Source organism: Cornus florida, unplaced genomic scaffold (genome assembly GCF_030987335.1).
Source record: "Cornus florida cultivar Cherokee Brave unplaced genomic scaffold, ASM3098733v1 CherokeeBrave_3.0.0_Hap2_Chr03, whole genome shotgun sequence".
Lineage (NCBI taxonomy): Eukaryota > Viridiplantae > Streptophyta > Magnoliopsida > Cornales > Cornaceae > Cornus > Cornus florida.
Window position 1 is genome coordinate 38,075,842 of NW_026775573.1, and position 23,340 is coordinate 38,099,181.

Consider the following 23,340-nt stretch of genomic DNA (forward strand, 5'->3'; position numbering starts at 1 on the left):
AGAGAAAAAAGTGTCTGAAATGTAGACATTGTTGGTTCTTAATATAACAAAATAAAAAATTGTATACAACGCATAGGCAAGTAGGTGACTTAAAAAGTATAAAGGACTCGCTCCCAGAATGCCAAAAATTCCTCAAAAAGTTCATAGTTATACATCCCAGAATGCCAGCAAACTATAAAGCATACCAGCACCCAATTTATAAAATGGATAAACAAAGACGTGATAAAAAAGTTCTAAAAAAGTGAAATCATGCACAACATATACCAAAGTTAATGTTGATCAAAATGATAATAAATGCACACACATACATGTTTTAAGTCTATGCATTAACCACGTAGACCAAAAGTTGAAAGTGAAACAAAGATCAGAGAGGGTATAACAATATGATAACTCTTTGAACTTCTTCCATGACGGGGGGCTGGTCCTATCCTATTCAATAATGTAAATCTATATTACAATTCCAACTCACATTATCAGAGAGAAGTAGTTTCTACAATTGATCAGATAACATGTTGTTTATGTATTAAAACCATGTTCGCTCTCTCCAAAAGACTTGTTTTTCCATAAATCAGGATTCAAAAATAAAAATGAAAACACCTTAATGCAGAAATCCTTGAATTAATTTAAGAGAATTTACAACACATGTAACAAAAATGATGATAGATATTGAGATCCTGACGCTAATTACAAATTCTAAAGAGCTTGGTAGAGCTTAAAAATTAAGCAAGTTAAAAGAAGACAAAAACAAAAGTTTTAGAACTTCTACCAATAAAAAATTTGAAAATCCAATAACTTGTTACGACTAAAAACAAGCAAGTTCCAACTTCTTTTCAGGAGATTACATCTTCTCATCAAAGGAAAGAGAAAAAAGTGTCTGAAATGTAGACATTGTTGGTTCTTAATATAACAAAATAAAAAATTGTATACCACGCATAGGCAAGTAGGTGACTTAAAAAGTATAAAGGACTCGCTCCCAGAATGCCAAAAATTGCTCAAAAAGTTCATAGTTATACATCCCAGAATGCCAGCAAACTATAAAGCATACCAGCACCCAATTTATAAAATGGATAAACAAAGACATGATAAAAAAGTTCTAAAAAAGTGAAATCATGCACAACATATACCAAAGTTAATGTTGAACAAAATGATAATAAATGCACACACATACATGTTTTAAGTCTATGCATTAACCACGTAGACCAAAAGTTGAAAGTGAAACAAAGATCAGAGAGGGTATAACAATATGATAACTCTTTGAACTTCTTCCATGACGGGGGGCTGGTCCTATCCTATTCAATAATGTAAATCTATATTACAATTCCAACTCACATTATCAGAGAGAAGTAGTTTCTACAATTGATCAGATAACATGTTGTTTATGTATTAAAATCATGTTCGCTCTCTCCAAAAGACTTGTTTTTCCATAAATCAGGATTCAAAAATAAAAACGAAAACACCTTAATGCATAAATCCTTGAATTAATTTAAGAGAATTTACAACACATGTAACAAAAATGATGATAGATATTGAGATCCTGACGCTAATTACAAATTCTAAAGAGCTTGGTAGAGCTTAAAAATTAAGCAAGTTAAAAGAAGACAAAAACAAAAGTTTTAGAACTTCTACCAATAAAAAATTTGAAAATCCAATAACTTGTTACGACTAAAAACAAGCAAGTTCCAACTTCTTTTCAGGAGATTACATCTTCTCATCAAAGGAAAGAGAAAAAAGTGTCTGAAATGTAGACATTGTTGGTTCTTAATATAACAAAATAAAAAATTGTATACAACGCATAGGCAAGTAGGTGACTTAAAAAGTATAAAGGACTCGCTCCCAGAATGCCAAAAATTGCTCAAAAAGTTCATAGTTATACATCCCATAATGCCAGCAAACTATAAAGCATACCAGCACCCAATTTATAAAATGGATAAACAAAGACGTGATAAAAAAGTTCTAAAAAAGTGAAAACATGCACAACATATACCAAAGTTAATGTTGAACAAAATGATAATAAATGCACACACATACATGTTTTAAGTCTATGCATTAACCACGTAGACCAAAAGTTGAAAGTGAAACAAAGATCAGAGAGGGTATAACAATATGATAACTCTTTGAACTTCTTCCATGACGGGGGGCTTGTCCTATCCTATTCAATAATGTAAATCTATATTACAATTCCAACTCACATTATCAGAGAGAAGTAGTTTCTACAATTGATCAGATAACATGTTGTTTATGTATTAAAACCATGTTCGCTCTCTCCAAAAGACTTTTTCCATAAATCATGATTCAAAAATAAAAACAAAAACACCTTAATGCATAATTCCTTGAATTAATTTAAGAGAATTTACAACACATGTAACAAAAATGATGATAGATATTGAGATCCTGACGGTAATTACAAATTCTAAAGAGCTTGGTAGAGCTTAAAAATTAAGCAAGTTAAAAGAAGGCAAAAACAAAAGTTTTAGAACTTCTACCAATAAAAAATTTGAAAATCCAATAACTTGTTACGACTAAAAACAAGCAAGTTCCAACTTCTTTTCAGGAGATTACATCTTCTCATCAAAGGAAAGAGAAAAAAGTGTCTGAAATGTAGACATTGTTGGTTCTTAATATAACAAAATAAAAAATTGTATACAACGCATAGGCAAGTAGGTGACTTAAAAAGTATAAAGGACTCGCTCCCAGAATGCCAAAAATTGCTCAAAAAGTTCATAGTTATACATCCCAGAATGCCAGCAAACTATAAAGCATACCAGCACCCAATTTATAAAATGGATAAACAAAGACGTGATAAAAAAGTTCTAAAAAAGTGAAATCATGCACAACATATACCAAAGTTAATGTTGAACAAAATGATAATAAATGCACACACATACATGTTTTAAGTCTATGCATTAACCACGTAGACCAAAAGTTGAAAGTGAAACAAAGATCAGAGAGGGTATAACAATATGATAACTCTTTGAACTTCTTCCATGACGGGGGGCTGGTCCTATCCTATTCAATAATGTAAATCTATATTACAATTCCAACTCACATTATCAGAGAGAAGTAGTTTCTACAATTGATCAGATAACATGTTGTTTATGTATTAAAACCATGTTCGCTCTCTCCAAAAGACTTGTTTTTCCATAAATCATGATTCAAAAATAAAAACAAAAACACCTTAATGCATAATTCCTTGAATTAATTTAAGAGAATTTACAACACATGTAACAAAAATGATGATAGATATTGAGATCCTGACGCTAATTACAAATTCTAAAGAGCTTGGTAGAGCTTAAAAATTAAGCAAGTTAAAAGAAGACAAAAACAAAAGTTTTAGAACTTCTACCAATAAAAAATTTGAAAATCCAATAACTTGTTACGACTAAAAACAAGCAAGTTCCAACTTCTTTTCAGGAGATTACATCTTCTCATCAAAGGAAAGAGAAAAAAGTGTCTGAAATGTAGACATTGTTGGTTCTTAATATAACAAAATAAAAAATTGTATACAACGCATAGGCAAGTAGGTGACTTAAAAAGTATAAAGGACTCGCTCCCAGAATGCCAAAAATTGCTCAAAAAGTTCATAGTTATACATCCCAGAATGCCAGCAAACTATAAAGCATACCAGCACCCAATTTATAAAATGGATAAACAAAGACGTGATAAAAAAGTTCTAAAAAAGTGAAATCATGCACAACATATACCAAAGTTAATGTTAAACAAAATGATAATAAATGCACACACATACATGTTTTAAGTCTATGCATTAACCATGTAGACCAAAAGTTGAAAGTGAAACAAAGATCAGAGAGGGTATAACAATATGATAACTCTTTGAACTTCTTCCATGACGGGGGGCTGGTCCTATCCTATTCAATAATGTAAATCTATATTACAATTCCAACTCACATTATCAGAGAGAAGTAGTTTCTACAATTGATCAGATAACATGTTGTTTATGTATTAAAACCATGTTCGCTCTCTCCAAAAGACTTGTTTTTCCATAAATCAGGATTCAAAAATAAAAACGAAAACACCTTAATGCATAAATCCTTGAATTAATTTAAGAGAATTTACAACACATGTAACAAAAATGATGATAGATATTGAGATCCTGACGCTAATTACAAATTCTAAAGAGCTTGGTAGAGCTTAAAAATTAAGCAAGTTAAAAGAAGACAAAAACAAAAGTTTTAGAACTTCTACCAATAAAAAATTTGAAAATCCAATAACTTGTTACGACTAAAAACAAGCAAGTTCCAACTTCTTTTCAGGAGATTACATCTTCTCATCAAAGGAAAGAGAAAAAAGTGTCTGAAATGTAGACATTGTTGGTTCTTAATATAACAAAATAAAAAATTGTATACAACGCATAGGCAAGTAGGTGACTTAAAAAGTATAAAGGACTCGCTCCCAGAATGCCAAAAATTGCTCAAAAAGTTCATAGTTATACATCCCAGAATGCCAGCAAACTATAAAGCATACCAGCACCCAATTTATAAAATGGATAAACAAAGACGTGATAAAAAAGTTCTAAAAAAGTGAAATCATGCACAACATATACCAAAGTTAATGTTGAACAAAATGATAATAAATGCACACACATACATGTTTTAAGTCTATGCATTAACCACGTAGACCAAAAGTTGAAAGTGAAACAAAGATCAGAGAGGGTATAACAATATGATAACTCTTTGAACTTCTTCCATGACGGGGGGCTGGTCCTTTCCTATTCAATAATGTAAATCTATATTACAATTCCAACTCACATTATCAGAGAGAAGTAGTTTCTACAATTGATCAGATAACATGTTGTTTATGTATTAAAACCATGTTCGCTCTCTCCAAAAGACTTGTTTTTCCATAAATCAGGATTCAAAAATAAAAACGAAAACACCTTAATGCATAAATCCTTGAATTAATTTAAGAGAATTTACAACACATGTAACGAAAATGATGATAGATATTGAGATCCTGACGCTAATTACAAATTCTAAAGAGCTTGGTAGAGCTTAAAAATTAAGCAAGTTAAAAGAAGACAAAAACAAAAGTTTTAGAACTTCTACCAATAAAAAATTTGAAAATCCAATAACTTGTTACGACTAAAAACAAGCAAGTTCCAACTTCTTTTCAGGAGATTACATCTTCTCATCAAAGGAAAGAGAAAAAAGTGTCTGAAATGTAGACATTGTTGGTTCTTAATATAACAAAATAAAAAATTGTATACAACGCATAGGCAAGTAGGTGACTTAAAAAGTATAAAGGACTCGCTCCCAGAATGCCAAAAATTGCTCAAAAAGTTCATAGTTATACATCCCAGAATGCCAGCAAACTATAAAGCATACCAGCACCCAATTTATAAAATGGATAAACAAAGATGTGATAAAAAAGTTCTAAAAAAGTGAAATCATGCACAACATATACCAAAGTTAATGTTGAACAAAATGATAATAAATGCACACACATACATGTTTTAAGTCTATGCATTAACCACGTAGACCAAAAGTTGAAAGTGAAACAAAGATCAGAGAGGGTATAACAATATGATAACTCTTTGAACTTCTTCCATGACGGGGGGCTGGTCCTATCCTATTCAATAATGTAAATCTATATTACAATTCCAACTCACATTATCAGAGAGAAGTAGTTTCTACAATTGATCAGATAACATGTTGTTTATGTATTAAAACCATGTTCGCTCTCTCCAAAAGACTTGTTTTTCCATAAATCAGGATTCAAAAATAAAAACGAAAACACCTTAATGCATAAATCCTTGAATTAATTTAAGAGAATTTACAACACATGTAACAAAAATGATGATAGATATTGAGATCCTGACGCTAATTACAAATTCTAAAGAGCTTGGTAGAGCTTAAAAATTAAGCAAGTTAAAAGAAGACAAAAACAAAAGTTTTAGAACTTCTACCAATAAAAAATTTGAAAATCCAATAACTTGTTACGACTAAAAACAAGCAAGTTCCAACTTCTTTTCAGGAGATTACATCTTCTCATCAAAGGAAAGAGAAAAAAGTGTCTGAAATGTAGACATTGTTGGTTCTTAATATAACAAAATAAAAAATTGTATACAACGCATAGGCAAGTAGGTGACTTAAAAAGTATAAAGGACTCGCTCCCAGAATGCCAAAAATTGCTCAAAAAGTTCATAGTTATACATCCCAGAATGCCAGCAAACTATAAAGCATACCAGCACCCAATTTATAAAATGGATAAACAAAGACGTGATAAAAAAGTTCTAAAAAAGTGAAATCATGCACAACATATACCAAAGTTAATGTTGAACAAAATGATAATAAATGCACACACATACATGTTTTAAGTCTATGCATTAACCACGTAGACCAAAAGTTGAAAGTGAAACAAAGATCAGAGAGGGTATAACAATATGATAACTCTTTGAACTTCTTCCATGACGGGGGGCTTGTCCTATCCTATTCAATAATGTAAATCTATATTACAATTCCAACTCACATTATCAGAGAGAAGTAGTTTCTACAATTGATCAGATAACATGTTGTTTATGTATTAAAACCATGTTCGCTCTCTCCAAAAGACTTGTTTTTCCATAAATCAGGATTCAAAAATAAAAACGAAAACACCTTAATGCAGAAATCCTTGAATTAATTTAAGAGAATTTACAACACATGTAACAAAAATGATGATAGATATTGAGATCCTGACGCTAATTACAAATTCTAAAGAGCTTGGTAGAGCTTAAAAATTAAGCAAGTTAAAAGAAGACAAAAACAAAAGTTTTAGAACTTCTACCAATAAAAAATTTGAAAATCCAATAACTTGTTACGACTAAAAACAAGCAAGTTCCAACTTCTTTTCAGGAGATTACATCTTCTCATCAAAGGAAAGAGAAAAAAGTGTCTGAAATGTAGACATTGTTGGTTCTTAATATAACAAAATAAAAAATTGTATACAACGCATAGGCAAGTAGGTGACTTAAAAAGTATAAAGGACTCGCTCCCAGAATGCCAAAAATTGCTCAAAAAGTTCATAGTTATACATCCCAGAATGCCAGCAAACTATAAAGCATACCAGCACCCAATTTATAAAATGGATAAACAAAGACGTGATAAAAAAGTTCTAAAAAAGTGAAATCATGCACAACATATACCAAAGTTAATGTTGAACAAAATGATAATAAATGCACACACATACATGTTTTAAGTCTACGCATTAACCACGTAGACCAAAAGTTGAAAGTGAAACAAAGATCAGAGAGGGTATAACAATATGATAACTCTTTGAACTTCTTCCATGACGGGGGGCTGGTCCTATCCTATTCAATAATGTAAATCTATATTACAATTCCAACTCACATTATCAGAGAGAAGTAGTTTCTACAATTGATCAGATAACATGTTGTTTATGTATTAAAACCATGTTCGCTCTCTCCAAAAGACTTGTTTTTCCATAAATCAGGATTCAAAAATAAAAACGAAAACACCTTAATGCATAAATCCTTGAATTAATTTAAGAGAATTTACAACACATGTAACAAAAATGATGATAGATATTGAGATCCTGACGCTAATTACAAATTCTAAAGAGCTTGGTAGAGCTTAAAAATTAAGCAAGTTAAAAGAAGACAAAAACAAAAGTTTTAGAACTTCTACCAATAAAAAATTTGAAAATCCAATAACTTGTTACGACTAAAAACAAGCAAGTTCCAACTTCTTTTCAGGAGATTACATCTTCTCATCAAAGGAAAGAGAAAAAAGTGTCTGAAATGTAGACATTGTTGGTTCTTAATATAACAAAATAAAAAATTGTATACAACGCATAGGCAAGTAGGTGACTTAAAAAGTATAAAGGACTCGCTCCCAGAATGCCAAAAATTGCTCAAAAAGTTCATAGTTATACATCCCAGAATGCCAGCAAACTATAAAGCATACCAGCACCCAATTTATAAAATGGATAAACAAAGACGTGATAAAAAAGTTCTAAAAAAGTGAAATCATGCACAACATATACCAAAGTTAATGTTGAACAAAATGATAATAAATGCACACACATACATGTTTTAAGTCTATGCATTAACCACGTAGACCAAAAGTTGAAAGTGAAACAAAGATCAGAGAGGGTATAACAATATGATAACTCTTTGAACTTCTTCCATGACGGGGGGCTTGTCCTATCCTATTCAATAATGTAAATCTATATTACAATTCCAACTCACATTATCAGAGAGAAGTAGTTTCTACAATTGATCAGATAACATGTTGTTTATGTATTAAAACCATGTTCGCTCTCTCCAAAAGACTTGTTTTTCCATAAATCATGATTCAAAAATAAAAACGAAAACACCTTAATGCATAATTCCTTGAATTAATTTAAGAGAATTTACAACACATGTAACAAAAATGATGATAGATATTGAGATCCTGACGGTAATTACAAATTCTAAAGAGCTTGGTAGAGCTTAAAAATTAAGCAAGTTAAAAGAAGGCAAAAACAAAAGTTTTAGAACTTCTACCAATAAAAAATTTGAAAATCCAATAACTTGTTACGACTAAAAACAAGCTAGTTCCAACTTCTTTTCAGGAGATTACATCTTCTCATCAAAGGAAAGAGAAAAAAGTGTCTGAAATGTAGACATTGTTGGTTCTTAATATAACAAAATAAAAAATTGTATACAACGCATAGGCAAGTAGGTGACTTAAAAAGTATAAAGGACTCGCTCCCAGAATGCCAAAAATTCCTCAAAAAGTTCATAGTTATACATCCCAGAATGCCAGCAAACTATAAAGCATACCAGCACCCAATTTATAAAATGGATAAACAAAGACGTGATAAAAAAGTTCTAAAAAAGTGAAATCATGCACAACATATACCAAAGTTAATGTTGATCAAAATGATAATAAATGCACACACATACATGTTTTAAGTCTATGCATTAACCACGTAGACCAAAAGTTGAAAGTGAAACAAAGATCAGAGAGGGTATAACAATATGATAACTCTTTGAACTTCTTCCATGACGGGGGGCTGGTCCTATCCTATTCAATAATGTAAATCTATATTACAATTCCAACTCACATTATCAGAGAGAAGTAGTTTCTACAATTGATCAGATAACATGTTGTTTATGTATTAAAACCATGTTCGCTCTCTCCAAAAGACTTGTTTTTCCATAAATCAGGATTCAAAAATAAAAATGAAAACACCTTAATGCAGAAATCCTTGAATTAATTTAAGAGAATTTACAACACATGTAACAAAAATGATGATAGATATTGAGATCCTGACGCTAATTACAAATTCTAAAGAGCTTGGTAGAGCTTAAAAATTAAGCAAGTTAAAAGAAGACAAAAACAAAAGTTTTAGAACTTCTACCAATAAAAAATTTGAAAATCCAATAACTTGTTACGACTAAAAACAAGCAAGTTCCAACTTCTTTTCAGGAGATTACATCTTCTCATCAAAGGAAAGAGAAAAAAGTGTCTGAAATGTAGACATTGTTGGTTCTTAATATAACAAAATAAAAAATTGTATACCACGCATAGGCAAGTAGGTGACTTAAAAAGTATAAAGGACTCGCTCCCAGAATGCCAAAAATTGCTCAAAAAGTTCATAGTTATACATCCCAGAATGCCAGCAAACTATAAAGCATACCAGCACCCAATTTATAAAATGGATAAACAAAGACGTGATAAAAAAGTTCTAAAAAAGTGAAATCATGCACAACATATACCAAAGTTAATGTTGAACAAAATGATAATAAATGCACACACATACATGTTTTAAGTCTACGCATTAACCACGTAGACCAAAAGTTGAAAGTGAAACAAAGATCAGAGAGGGTATAACAATATGATAACTCTTTGAACTTCTTCCATGACGGGGGGCTGGTCCTATCCTATTCAATAATGTAAATCTATATTACAATTCCAACTCACATTATCAGAGAGAAGTAGTTTCTACAATTGATCAGATAACATGTTGTTTATGTATTAAAACCATGTTCGCTCTCTCCAAAAGACTTGTTTTTCCATAAATCAGGATTCAAAAATAAAAACGAAAACACCTTAATGCATAAATCCTTGAATTAATTTAAGAGAATTTACAACACATGTAACAAAAATGATGATAGATATTGAGATCCTGACGCTAATTACAAATTCTAAAGAGCTTGGTAGAGCTTAAAAATTAAGCAAGTTAAAAGAAGACAAAAACAAAAGTTTTAGAACTTCTACCAATAAAAAATTTGAAAATCCAATAACTTGTTACGACTAAAAACAAGCAAGTTCCAACTTCTTTTCAGGAGATTACATCTTCTCATCAAAGGAAAGAGAAAAAAGTGTCTGAAATGTAGACATTGTTGGTTCTTAATATAACAAAATAAAAAATTGTATACAACGCATAGGCAAGTAGGTGACTTAAAAAGTATAAAGGACTCGCTCCCAGAATGCCAAAAATTGCTCAAAAAGTTCATAGTTATACATCCCAGAATGCCAGCAAACTATAAAGCATACCAGCACCCAATTTATAAAATGGATAAACAAAGACGTGATAAAAAAGTTCTAAAAAAGTGAAATCATGCACAACATATACCAAAGTTAATGTTGAACAAAATGATAATAAATGCACACACATACATGTTTTAAGTCTATGCATTAACCACGTAGACCAAAAGTTGAAAGTGAAACAAAGATCAGAGAGGGTATAACAATATGATAACTCTTTGAACTTCTTCCATGACGGGGGGCTTGTCCTATCCTATTCAATAATGTAAATCTATATTACAATTCCAACTCACATTATCAGAGAGAAGTAGTTTCTACAATTGATCAGATAACATGTTGTTTATGTATTAAAACCATGTTCGCTCTCTCCAAAAGACTTGTTTTTCCATAAATCATGATTCAAAAATAAAAACGAAAACACCTTAATGCATAATTCCTTGAATTAATTTAAGAGAATTTACAACACATGTAACAAAAATGATGATAGATATTGAGATCCTGACGGTAATTACAAATTCTAAAGAGCTTGGTAGAGCTTAAAAATTAAGCAAGTTAAAAGAAGGCAAAAACAAAAGTTTTAGAACTTCTACCAATAAAAAATTTGAAAATCCAATAACTTGTTACGACTAAAAACAAGCTAGTTCCAACTTCTTTTCAGGAGATTACATCTTCTCATCAAAGGAAAGAGAAAAAAGTGTCTGAAATGTAGACATTGTTGGTTCTTAATATAACAAAATAAAAAATTGTATACAACGCATAGGCAAGTAGGTGACTTAAAAAGTATAAAGGACTCGCTCCCAGAATGCCAAAAATTCCTCAAAAAGTTCATAGTTATACATCCCAGAATGCCAGCAAACTATAAAGCATACCAGCACCCAATTTATAAAATGGATAAACAAAGACGTGATAAAAAAGTTCTAAAAAAGTGAAATCATGCACAACATATACCAAAGTTAATGTTGATCAAAATGATAATAAATGCACACACATACATGTTTTAAGTCTATGCATTAACCACGTAGACCAAAAGTTGAAAGTGAAACAAAGATCAGAGAGGGTATAACAATATGATAACTCTTTGAACTTCTTCCATGACGGGGGGCTGGTCCTATCCTATTCAATAATGTAAATCTATATTACAATTCCAACTCACATTATCAGAGAGAAGTAGTTTCTACAATTGATCAGATAACATGTTGTTTATGTATTAAAACCATGTTCGCTCTCTCCAAAAGACTTGTTTTTCCATAAATCAGGATTCAAAAATAAAAATGAAAACACCTTAATGCAGAAATCCTTGAATTAATTTAAGAGAATTTACAACACATGTAACAAAAATGATGATAGATATTGAGATCCTGACGCTAATTACAAATTCTAAAGAGCTTGGTAGAGCTTAAAAATTAAGCAAGTTAAAAGAAGACAAAAACAAAAGTTTTAGAACTTCTACCAATAAAAAATTTGAAAATCCAATAACTTGTTACGACTAAAAACAAGCAAGTTCCAACTTCTTTTCAGGAGATTACATCTTCTCATCAAAGGAAAGAGAAAAAAGTGTCTGAAATGTAGACATTGTTGGTTCTTAATATAACAAAATAAAAAATTGTATACCACGCATAGGCAAGTAGGTGACTTAAAAAGTATAAAGGACTCGCTCCCAGAATGCCAAAAATTGCTCAAAAAGTTCATAGTTATACATCCCAGAATGCCAGCAAACTATAAAGCATACCAGCACCCAATTTATAAAATGGATAAACAAAGACATGATAAAAAAGTTCTAAAAAAGTGAAATCATGCACAACATATACCAAAGTTAATGTTGAACAAAATGATAATAAATGCACACACATACATGTTTTAAGTCTATGCATTAACCACGTAGACCAAAAGTTGAAAGTGAAACAAAGATCAGAGAGGGTATAACAATATGATAACTCTTTGAACTTCTTCCATGACGGGGGGCTGGTCCTATCCTATTCAATAATGTAAATCTATATTACAATTCCAACTCACATTATCAGAGAGAAGTAGTTTCTACAATTGATCAGATAACATGTTGTTTATGTATTAAAATCATGTTCGCTCTCTCCAAAAGACTTGTTTTTCCATAAATCAGGATTCAAAAATAAAAACGAAAACACCTTAATGCATAAATCCTTGAATTAATTTAAGAGAATTTACAACACATGTAACAAAAATGATGATAGATATTGAGATCCTGACGCTAATTACAAATTCTAAAGAGCTTGGTAGAGCTTAAAAATTAAGCAAGTTAAAAGAAGACAAAAACAAAAGTTTTAGAACTTCTACCAATAAAAAATTTGAAAATCCAATAACTTGTTACGACTAAAAACAAGCAAGTTCCAACTTCTTTTCAGGAGATTACATCTTCTCATCAAAGGAAAGAGAAAAAAGTGTCTGAAATGTAGACATTGTTGGTTCTTAATATAACAAAATAAAAAATTGTATACAACGCATAGGCAAGTAGGTGACTTAAAAAGTATAAAGGACTCGCTCCCAGAATGCCAAAAATTGCTCAAAAAGTTCATAGTTATACATCCCATAATGCCAGCAAACTATAAAGCATACCAGCACCCAATTTATAAAATGGATAAACAAAGACGTGATAAAAAAGTTCTAAAAAAGTGAAAACATGCACAACATATACCAAAGTTAATGTTGAACAAAATGATAATAAATGCACACACATACATGTTTTAAGTCTATGCATTAACCACGTAGACCAAAAGTTGAAAGTGAAACAAAGATCAGAGAGGGTATAACAATATGATAACTCTTTGAACTTCTTCCATGACGGGGGGCTTGTCCTATCCTATTCAATAATGTAAATCTATATTACAATTCCAACTCACATTATCAGAGAGAAGTAGTTTCTACAATTGATCAGATAACATGTTGTTTATGTATTAAAACCATGTTCGCTCTCTCCAAAAGACTTTTTCCATAAATCATGATTCAAAAATAAAAACAAAAACACCTTAATGCATAATTCCTTGAATTAATTTAAGAGAATTTACAACACATGTAACAAAAATGATGATAGATATTGAGATCCTGACGGTAATTACAAATTCTAAAGAGCTTGGTAGAGCTTAAAAATTAAGCAAGTTAAAAGAAGGCAAAAACAAAAGTTTTAGAACTTCTACCAATAAAAAATTTGAAAATCCAATAACTTGTTACGACTAAAAACAACCAAGTTCCAACTTCTTTTCAGGAGATTACATCTTCTCATCAAAGGAAAGAGAAAAAAGTGTCTGAAATGTAGACATTGTTGGTTCTTAATATAACAAAATAAAAAATTGTATACAACGCATAGGCAAGTAGGTGACTTAAAAAGTATAAAGGACTCGCTCCCAGAATGCCAAAAATTGCTCAAAAAGTTCATAGTTATACATCCCAGAATGCCAGCAAACTATAAAGCATACCAGCACCCAATTTATAAAATGGATAAACAAAGACGTGATAAAAAAGTTCTAAAAAAGTGAAATCATGCACAACATATACCAAAGTTAATGTTGAACAAAATGATAATAAATGCACACACATACATGTTTTAAGTCTATGCATTAACCACGTAGACCAAAAGTTGAAAGTGAAACAAAGATCAGAGAGGGTATAACAATATGATAACTCTTTGAACTTCTTCCATGACGGGGGGCTGGTCCTATCCTATTCAATAATGTAAATCTATATTACAATTCCAACTCACATTATCAGAGAGAAGTAGTTTCTACAATTGATCAGATAACATGTTGTTTATGTATTAAAACCATGTTCGCTCTCTCCAAAAGACTTGTTTTTCCATAAATCATGATTCAAAAATAAAAACAAAAACACCTTAATGCATAATTCCTTGAATTAATTTAAGAGAATTTACAACACATGTAACAAAAATGATGATAGATATTGAGATCCTGACGCTAATTACAAATTCTAAAGAGCTTGGTAGAGCTTAAAAATTAAGCAAGTTAAAAGAAGACAAAAACAAAAGTTTTAGAACTTCTACCAATAAAAAATTTGAAAATCCAATAACTTGTTACGACTAAAAACAAGCAAGTTCCAACTTCTTTTCAGGAGATTACATCTTCTCATCAAAGGAAAGAGAAAAAAGTGTCTGAAATGTAGACATTGTTGGTTCTTAATATAACAAAATAAAAAATTGTATACAACGCATAGGCAAGTAGGTGACTTAAAAAGTATAAAGGACTCGCTCCCAGAATGCCAAAAATTGCTCAAAAAGTTCATAGTTATACATCCCAGAATGCCAGCAAACTATAAAGCATACCAGCACCCAATTTATAAAATGGATAAACAAAGACGTGATAAAAAAGTTCTAAAAAAGTGAAATCATGCACAACATATACCAAAGTTAATGTTAAACAAAATGATAATAAATGCACACACATACATGTTTTAAGTCTATGCATTAACCATGTAGACCAAAAGTTGAAAGTGAAACAAAGATCAGAGAGGGTATAACAATATGATAACTCTTTGAACTTCTTCCATGACGGGGGGCTGGTCCTATCCTATTCAATAATGTAAATCTATATTACAATTCCAACTCACATTATCAGAGAGAAGTAGTTTCTACAATTGATCAGATAACATGTTGTTTATGTATTAAAACCATGTTCGCTCTCTCCAAAAGACTTGTTTTTCCATAAATCAGGATTCAAAAATAAAAACGAAAACACCTTAATGCATAAATCCTTGAATTAATTTAAGAGAATTTACAACACATGTAACAAAAATGATGATAGATATTGAGATCCTGACGCTAATTACAAATTCTAAAGAGCTTGGTAGAGCTTAAAAATTAAGCAAGTTAAAAGAAGACAAAAACAAAAGTTTTAGAACTTCTACCAATAAAAAATTTGAAAATCCAATAACTTGTTACGACTAAAAACAAGCAAGTTCCAACTTCTTTTCAGGAGATTACATCTTCTCATCAAAGGAAAGAGAAAAAAGTGTCTGAAATGTAGACATTGTTGGTTCTTAATATAACAAAATAAAAAATTGTATACAACGCATAGGCAAGTAGGTGACTTAAAAAGTATAAAGGACTCGCTCCCAGAATGCCAAAAATTGCTCAAAAAGTTCATAGTTATACATCCCAGAATGCCAGCAAACTATAAAGCATACCAGCACCCAATTTATAAAATGGATAAACAAAGACGTGATAAAAAAGTTCTAAAAAAGTGAAATCATGCACAACATATACCAAAGTTAATGTTGAACAAAATGATAATAAATGCACACACATACATGTTTTAAGTCTATGCATTAACCACGTAGACCAAAAGTTGAAAGTGAAACAAAGATCAGAGAGGGTATAACAATATGATAACTCTTTGAACTTCTTCCATGACGGGGGGCTGGTCCTTTCCTATTCAATAATGTAAATCTATATTACAATTCCAACTCACATTATCAGAGAGAAGTAGTTTCTACAATTGATCAGATAACATGTTGTTTATGTATTAAAACCATGTTCGCTCTCTCCAAAAGACTTGTTTTTCCATAAATCAGGATTCAAAAATAAAAACGAAAACACCTTAATGCATAAATCCTTGAATTAATTTAAGAGAATTTACAACACATGTAACGAAAATGATGATAGATATTGAGATCCTGACGCTAATTACAAATTCTAAAGAGCTTGGTAGAGCTTAAAAATTAAGCAAGTTAAAAGAAGACAAAAACAAAAGTTTTAGAACTTCTACCAATAAAAAATTTGAAAATCCAATAACTTGTTACGACTAAAAACAAGCAAGTTCCAACTTCTTTTCAGGAGATTACATCTTCTCATCAAAGGAAAGAGAAAAAAGTGTCTGAAATGTAGACATTGTTGGTTCTTAATATAACAAAATAAAAAATTGTATACAACGCATAGGCAAGTAGGTGACTTAAAAAGTATAAAGGACTCGCTCCCAGAATGCCAAAAATTGCTCAAAAAGTTCATAGTTATACATCCCAGAATGCCAGCAAACTATAAAGCATACCAGCACCCAATTTATAAAATGGATAAACAAAGATGTGATAAAAAAGTTCTAAAAAAGTGAAATCATGCACAACATATACCAAAGTTAATGTTGAACAAAATGATAATAAATGCACACACATACATGTTTTAAGTCTATGCATTAACCACGTAGACCAAAAGTTGAAAGTGAAACAAAGATCAGAGAGGGTATAACAATATGATAACTCTTTGAACTTCTTCCATGACGGGGGGCTGGTCCTATCCTATTCAATAATGTAAATCTATATTACAATTCCAACTCACATTATCAGAGAGAAGTAGTTTCTACAATTGATCAGATAACATGTTGTTTATGTATTAAAACCATGTTCGCTCTCTCCAAAAGACTTGTTTTTCCATAAATCAGGATTCAAAAATAAAAACGAAAACACCTTAATGCATAAATCCTTGAATTAATTTAAGAGAATTTACAACACATGTAACAAAAATGATGATAGATATTGAGATCCTGACGCTAATTACAAATTCTAAAGAGCTTGGTAGAGCTTAAAAATTAAGCAAGTTAAAAGAAGACAAAAACAAAAGTTTTAGAACTTCTACCAATAAAAAATTTGAAAATCCAATAACTTGTTACGACTAAAAACAAGCAAGTTCCAACTTCTTTTCAGGAGATTACATCTTCTCATCAAAGGAAAGAGAAAAAAGTGTCTGAAATGTAGACATTGTTGGTTCTTAATATAACAAAATAAAAAATTGTATACAACGCATAGGCAAGTAGGTGACTTAAAAAGTATAAAGGACTCGCTCCCAGAATGCCAAAAATTGCTCAAAAAGTTCATAGTTATACATCCCAGAATGCCAGCAAACTATAAAGCATACCAGCACCCAATTTATAAAATGGATAAACAAAGACGTGATAAAAAAGTTCTAAAAAAGTGAAATCATGCACAACATATACCAAAGTTAATGTTGAACAAAATGATAATAAATGCACACACATACATGTTTTAAGTCTATGCATTAACCACGTAGACCAAAAGTTGAAAGTGAAACAAAGATCAGAGAGGGTATAACAATATGATAACTCTTTGAACTTCTTCCATGACGGGGGGCTTGTCCTATCCTATTCAATAATGTAAATCTATATTACAATTCCAACTCACATTATCAGAGAGAAGTAGTTTCTACAATTGATCAGTTAACATGTTGTTTATGTATTAAAACCATGTTCGCTCTCTCCAAAAGACTTGTTTTTCCATAAATCAGGATTCAAAAATAAAAACGAAAACACCTTAATGCATAAATCCTTGAATTAATTTAAGAGAATTTACAACACATGTAACAAAAATGATGATAGATATTGAGATCCTGACGCTAATTACAAATTCTAAAGAGCTTGGTAGAGCTTAAAAATTAAGCAAGTTAAAAGAAGACAAAAACAAAAGTTTTAGAACTTCTACCAATAAAAAATTTGAAAATCCAATAACTTGTTACGACTAAAAACAAGCAAGTTCCAACTTCTTTTCAGGAGATTACATCTTCTCATCAAAGGAAAAAGAAAAAAGTGTCTGAAATGTAGACATTGTTGGTTCTTAATATAACAAAATAAAAAATTGCATACAACGCATAGGCAAGTAGGTGACTTAAAAAGTATAAAGGACTCGCTCCCAGAATGCCAAAAATTGCTCAAAAAGTTCATAGTTATACATCCCAGAATGCCAGCAAACTATAAAGCATAACAGCACCCAATTTATAAAATGGATAAACAAAGACGTGATAAAAAAGTTTTAAAAAAGTAAAATCATGCACAACATATACCAAAGTTAATGTGGAACAAAATGATAATAAATGCACACACATACATGTTTTAAGTCTATGCATTAACCACATAGACCAAAAGTTGAAAGTGAAACAAAGATCAGAGAGGTTATAGCCCCCCCCCCCCCCCCCCCCAACACACACATACATGTATGTACAAGGTCATAATAATCCAAAAAGCAAATATACAGATATAAGAAGGAACGAAAAAAAAAAATTTAATATAAAAAATAAAAAACACTTACAACATTAGTAGAAGAGCAAGTAGTGACACTAAACTTTTGGTCGCTCTGGTAGTCCTTGTAGAGAAGACCTATGGCACGAAACAAATAAGCAATTAATAAAAGAGTGGTTGGTATTAGCAATCCATTCCAATGCCACCCTCCTCCTCCTCCTCATGTACTGTTGTCCAAACTTACCGAGTTTTTTTGGTTATTTCTTTTGTTCCATTAAATGGGAAATTAATGACATGGAGGACCTCCCAGAGTACATGAAGATGTGTTATTTGGCCATGTTCAACTTTATGTTGCTGGGTACCACATGTTTGAGTAGGATTCTGTGCCATGTATAATATATGTAATTTAGTACATAATGTAATTAAGAATATATCACTTTTCATATTGTAAATGATCATTATGTACACTTCTATTTGCTTATTTATTTATTTTGATAATTTTAAAGACGAACAAAGTGAGAAGGGATGTCGCAAAATCATTCATTTAATGTTACGTGATCAAAGTAAAGTATTAGAAGAGGAAGCAGTAGCACATGATCAAAGTTGGTAATTCTTTTTCACTATTAAAGGCCTTACTTACACAAGGTGGTTTTGTCATTTAATTATATAGATAAAATCTACAAGTAAAGTCCTGGTGCTTGAAAGGGATGGGTGAGTGAAGTTATATTTATGAGAAATCAAATTCCATGCTTTAGCTTCTTCATGAATGAGAAGAGTGGTTGGGGTAAAAACCAAATTTGCAACACAAGACAGACTATGAAGAAAGCACATAGCCCTTCCAACTTATGACAGATTGTGATGTTTTGTGAAACCACATGATCCATCCCTTTGATTTGTAGTTTGATGTGATCCCAATGAGCAGCAAGCAAAATCCAACTACAAATGTGATCCTATCAAACACAATCAATTACATCAATCCATGCATATATGGGAAGATAGAATACAGTTGAGTTCAAACTTTAATGAGTTGACTCGGCATTAAACTTTAAATTAAAATTACTATGTGACATACCATTTAAAAACTAGGCATGCCACTCATAATTTCCTGCGTGGAAATGCTTGGTGGTGGCCCAAGCAAACAAAGTGGCCAGTACTTGGGCTTGACCAGTACGCACCGACTCTAAGGACTCCAAGAATGTATGTCAAGCTTTTTAATGCGTCTTCTTCTTGTATGGAGGAAACTCACATTCTATTTGTCTTCTTTTTTTCTTTATGGGGATTGAATTCACGTTTAGAGGTAAAAAAAATACCACTAAATTATATTAACATTCGGACACTTTAAATAGATGACAATACATCTGAATAACAATTAAACAATTCAATATTCACATATAAACGTAAACAATCTTTCAAAATAATTAGTATGAATGTAAAGGATAAAATTTTCTGCTCTGCTAGGGTGGTTTGCCTTAGCCGCTCGCTAACATTATAATTAACTTCTTCTTCATCAAGTGTTTTCTTCTTCTTCTTCTTCTGTTTTTTTTTTTTTTTTTTGACTTAAATTGAACACACACACACACACACACACACACATATATATATATATATATATATATATATATATATATATATATATATATATATATCTCTGCAAGATATACTATTTTTCTTATCATTGTTGCTGGTCCATCAATTTCAAGTCTGAGATTCAAACTCAGAGGTGCAACACATTAAGTGATATTAAAATCATATTATAACACAACCCACACCATGCTTCAAATATTATTGATAGCTTATTATTTTGCTGAAATCCCAATAGGAGTGGATCAAATTAAAGAGATAATAAAAAGAATCGACTAAAATTCTAAGTTGTAATTTGCTGGTACATATTTCAAAAGGTGGAGAGTGGGCTAATGAGCTTGTCGTCGATCTCCTCTTACACACACAGAGAGACTAAATCATAATCAATCCATGCATATGTATCAATCACAATCAATTACATTAATCCATGCATAAGTTCTTCCAAATCTGCAACTTCACTTGCAATAAATCTACAATTTCACTTGCAATTTTGAAACCCTATAATACGTATTTGCATCAAAAAATCAAAACTAATAGATACATATATAGAAAGGGATAGACGAACGTTGATTTTTTGCTCCAAATTGATATGTATAGCCGTCTGGAATTCGAAGAAATTGTGGCTCTAAATGGCCGTTTGTCGTGTCCAAACCAGAGAGAACTCGAATAGAGAGGCAAACTAGAGAGAACTCGAATAGAGAGGTGAACCAGAGAGATAACTTGAATAGGGTTTTTCGTCTAAAGAGAGAGAAAGATAGGGCTTCAACGTGAGAGACAGAAAGCTTGGGCTTATGTGTAGAGGAAGTTGGACGCATGATATATATACACCTATTGACAAAACTATGTCGTTTTGTAATAACACATTAGTCACAGTACATTTACCGTCCCTACAGACTAATTTTTAATTAAGTTTTCTATTAAAAAAAATCATTTATGTGGCGCGAAGATTCCCACAAGCGGCATGGAGGGGGAAAAAAAATTATTTGGGCCTTTAGAGATAGTACTTAAAGACTATCCCTAAAAATAGGGTCTTTAGGGACAGTTTTTTGCCTGTCCCTAAAAATGGGGTCTTTAGGGATAGTAATTAAAGTCCGTCCCTAAAAATAAGGTCTTTAGGGACAGTTTTTTGTACTGTCCCTAAAGGTCTGTTACTAATAACCCTTTTTCTTGTAGTGATGTCTGATCATGAGCCTCTGGTGTGGCTAAAGTGGAAGAGCTGTCATTCTTAGTCATGATCTACAAAAGGAAATCTTATAATGGGAGTGAGTGCTAGAATAAATAATTGAAAGCACAATAGAAATATGTATGTCAAATAAGATAGACAAAATAGAGATGACATGAATCTATGCAAGTGATGGGATGTGAAGCATGCTAAGCAATATAAGTATGAAATGCTTCCAATGTGGAATATCACAGGCACTGGGCAAAAATATGATAGTATGAAGTGAATACTAGATGAATGAAGTGTGTATGTGAGATCTGTGAAATTCGATCGATCAGAAAAGAAGTGAGATCGATCTCATAGATTCGATCGATCAAAAACACAAGTTCGATCGATCGAACTGTGTTCTGTGAAAAACAAAGAGTCACAGATCTGTGACTGTGGAAGCAAGGGACCCACATGAACATGTTCGAGGGCCCAGGTACACAATAAACATCAATTCCAATCACCTGGAATGGTCCACACTCCCAAAAATCAGAAAAACTCATGACAATGGACATGGCATAAAGATAGATATAGACATATGTACACGAAAGACTTAAAGCTTCATCCATAGCCAATAATCTTCATGAAAATTTGAACAAATCAGACACTGAAAGCATATTCTTAACAAAGCAAGGTGTGAAGACAGCTCTAGGGTCTTGGATCTTACCTTGAATTGAAGAGAGGAGAAATGGACTGTGAAAAGGAGGAAGATCCAAGAAGAGAGAGCATGAAATAGTATAATTCTGTTTAAAAACTATTACTCATTTGTTCGATCGATCGAAAGGTAGTGTTGGATCAATCGAACTTTTTATTTATTTTATTTATTTATTTATTTATTTATTGAATAAACAATTGAAATGGAAATAAAATAAAATAATATGAAAATGTTTTTGGATTTTTGAAATTTAAAAAATCAAAATAAAGTCAGAATAATGAAATGCAAAACCGAGATCAATCGAAACAATAATTCGATCGATCCAGTAGAGGCAAGAGTATGTAGGTTTTTGGTTCAGAAAATGGCTAGGTGCTCGAACTTGAGATCGATCTAACCTTAAAGTTAGATCGATCGAAGATTTTTTTAGATTGATCATGAAATGAGTTCGAACGATGGGACCGAGAGCTAAAATATGCAGGTTTTTGCAGGCTCAAAATTTTTCTAAGTGTTGAGTCCTGAATGGAGTTCGATCGATCGAACTTAGAAGTTGGATCGATCGAAGATATCTGATCGATCTAAGAATGAGTTCGAACGATGGGACCGAGAGCTGATTTTGGATGCAGGTGGATGCAGGTCGAAAATTTTTCTAAGTGTTGAGTGCAATCCACAGTTCGATTGATCGAACTCCAATGTGAGATCGATCGAACTTTTGCCAAATGCTCAATTATGACATAAAAGCTTATGCATTCCTCACCAAAGTTCGTTGCAATGCATATGGGAACCAAAAACAGGTATCTAGACTTCACAAGGAATAGAATGAAAGATAGAAATGGGGGAGGAATAGGGTTTTGACACCCTACGAATGTCTTTGCTAGTCTTTAACGTCTCTAGCAAGATGTTGGGCTCCTTTAGCCCGGATTAAAGATCTTGTGATGCATCCCCTCCTTGTTGGGGTGATGAGTACTTTGAACTTTTCCTAACAAACGATTCTTTGAAGAACTTGTTGGATTAAGCTCAAAAGGAGTCTTTGGTTCCTTGTCAATACAATGTTCTATGTGCTCATACACCGGGTCAACTAAATGTGCAGCTTCAAAATGTCTTTGAAAGACTTGACCCTCGATGTAAGGTTTCAACCTCTGCCCATTAACCTTAAAAATGTTTCCCTTTTTCAAATTTTTGATTTCAACCGCCCCATGAGGTGCAACAGAGATGATTTCATAAGGACCATCCCATTTGGTTCTCAATTTCCCCGGAAAGAGTTTAAGTCTATAGTTAAAAAGCCAAGCTTTTTGACCGAGTTCCAAAGTCTTTTTCATAATATGCTTATCATGAAAGGCTTTGGTTCTCTCTTCGTAGAGTTTGGCATTGTCATAAGCATTGTGTCTCAATTCTTCTAACTCACTC

The 23,340-nt window shown here is 31.7% G+C and overlaps 1 protein-coding gene across 1 annotated transcript in view; it reads right to left on the reverse strand.

The window, feature by feature from the left end:
* Window positions 1-18,631, reverse strand: part of LOC132300297 (uncharacterized) — a 34,414-nt gene extending 15,783 nt beyond the window's left edge. Inside the window, exon 1 of the mRNA XM_059797319.1 lies at window positions 18,564-18,631. The gene's annotated coding sequence lies outside the window, so the exon portion shown is untranslated. The remainder of the gene's footprint in view (window positions 1-18,563) is intronic.
* Window positions 18,632-23,340: the final 4,709 nt, after the last annotated feature.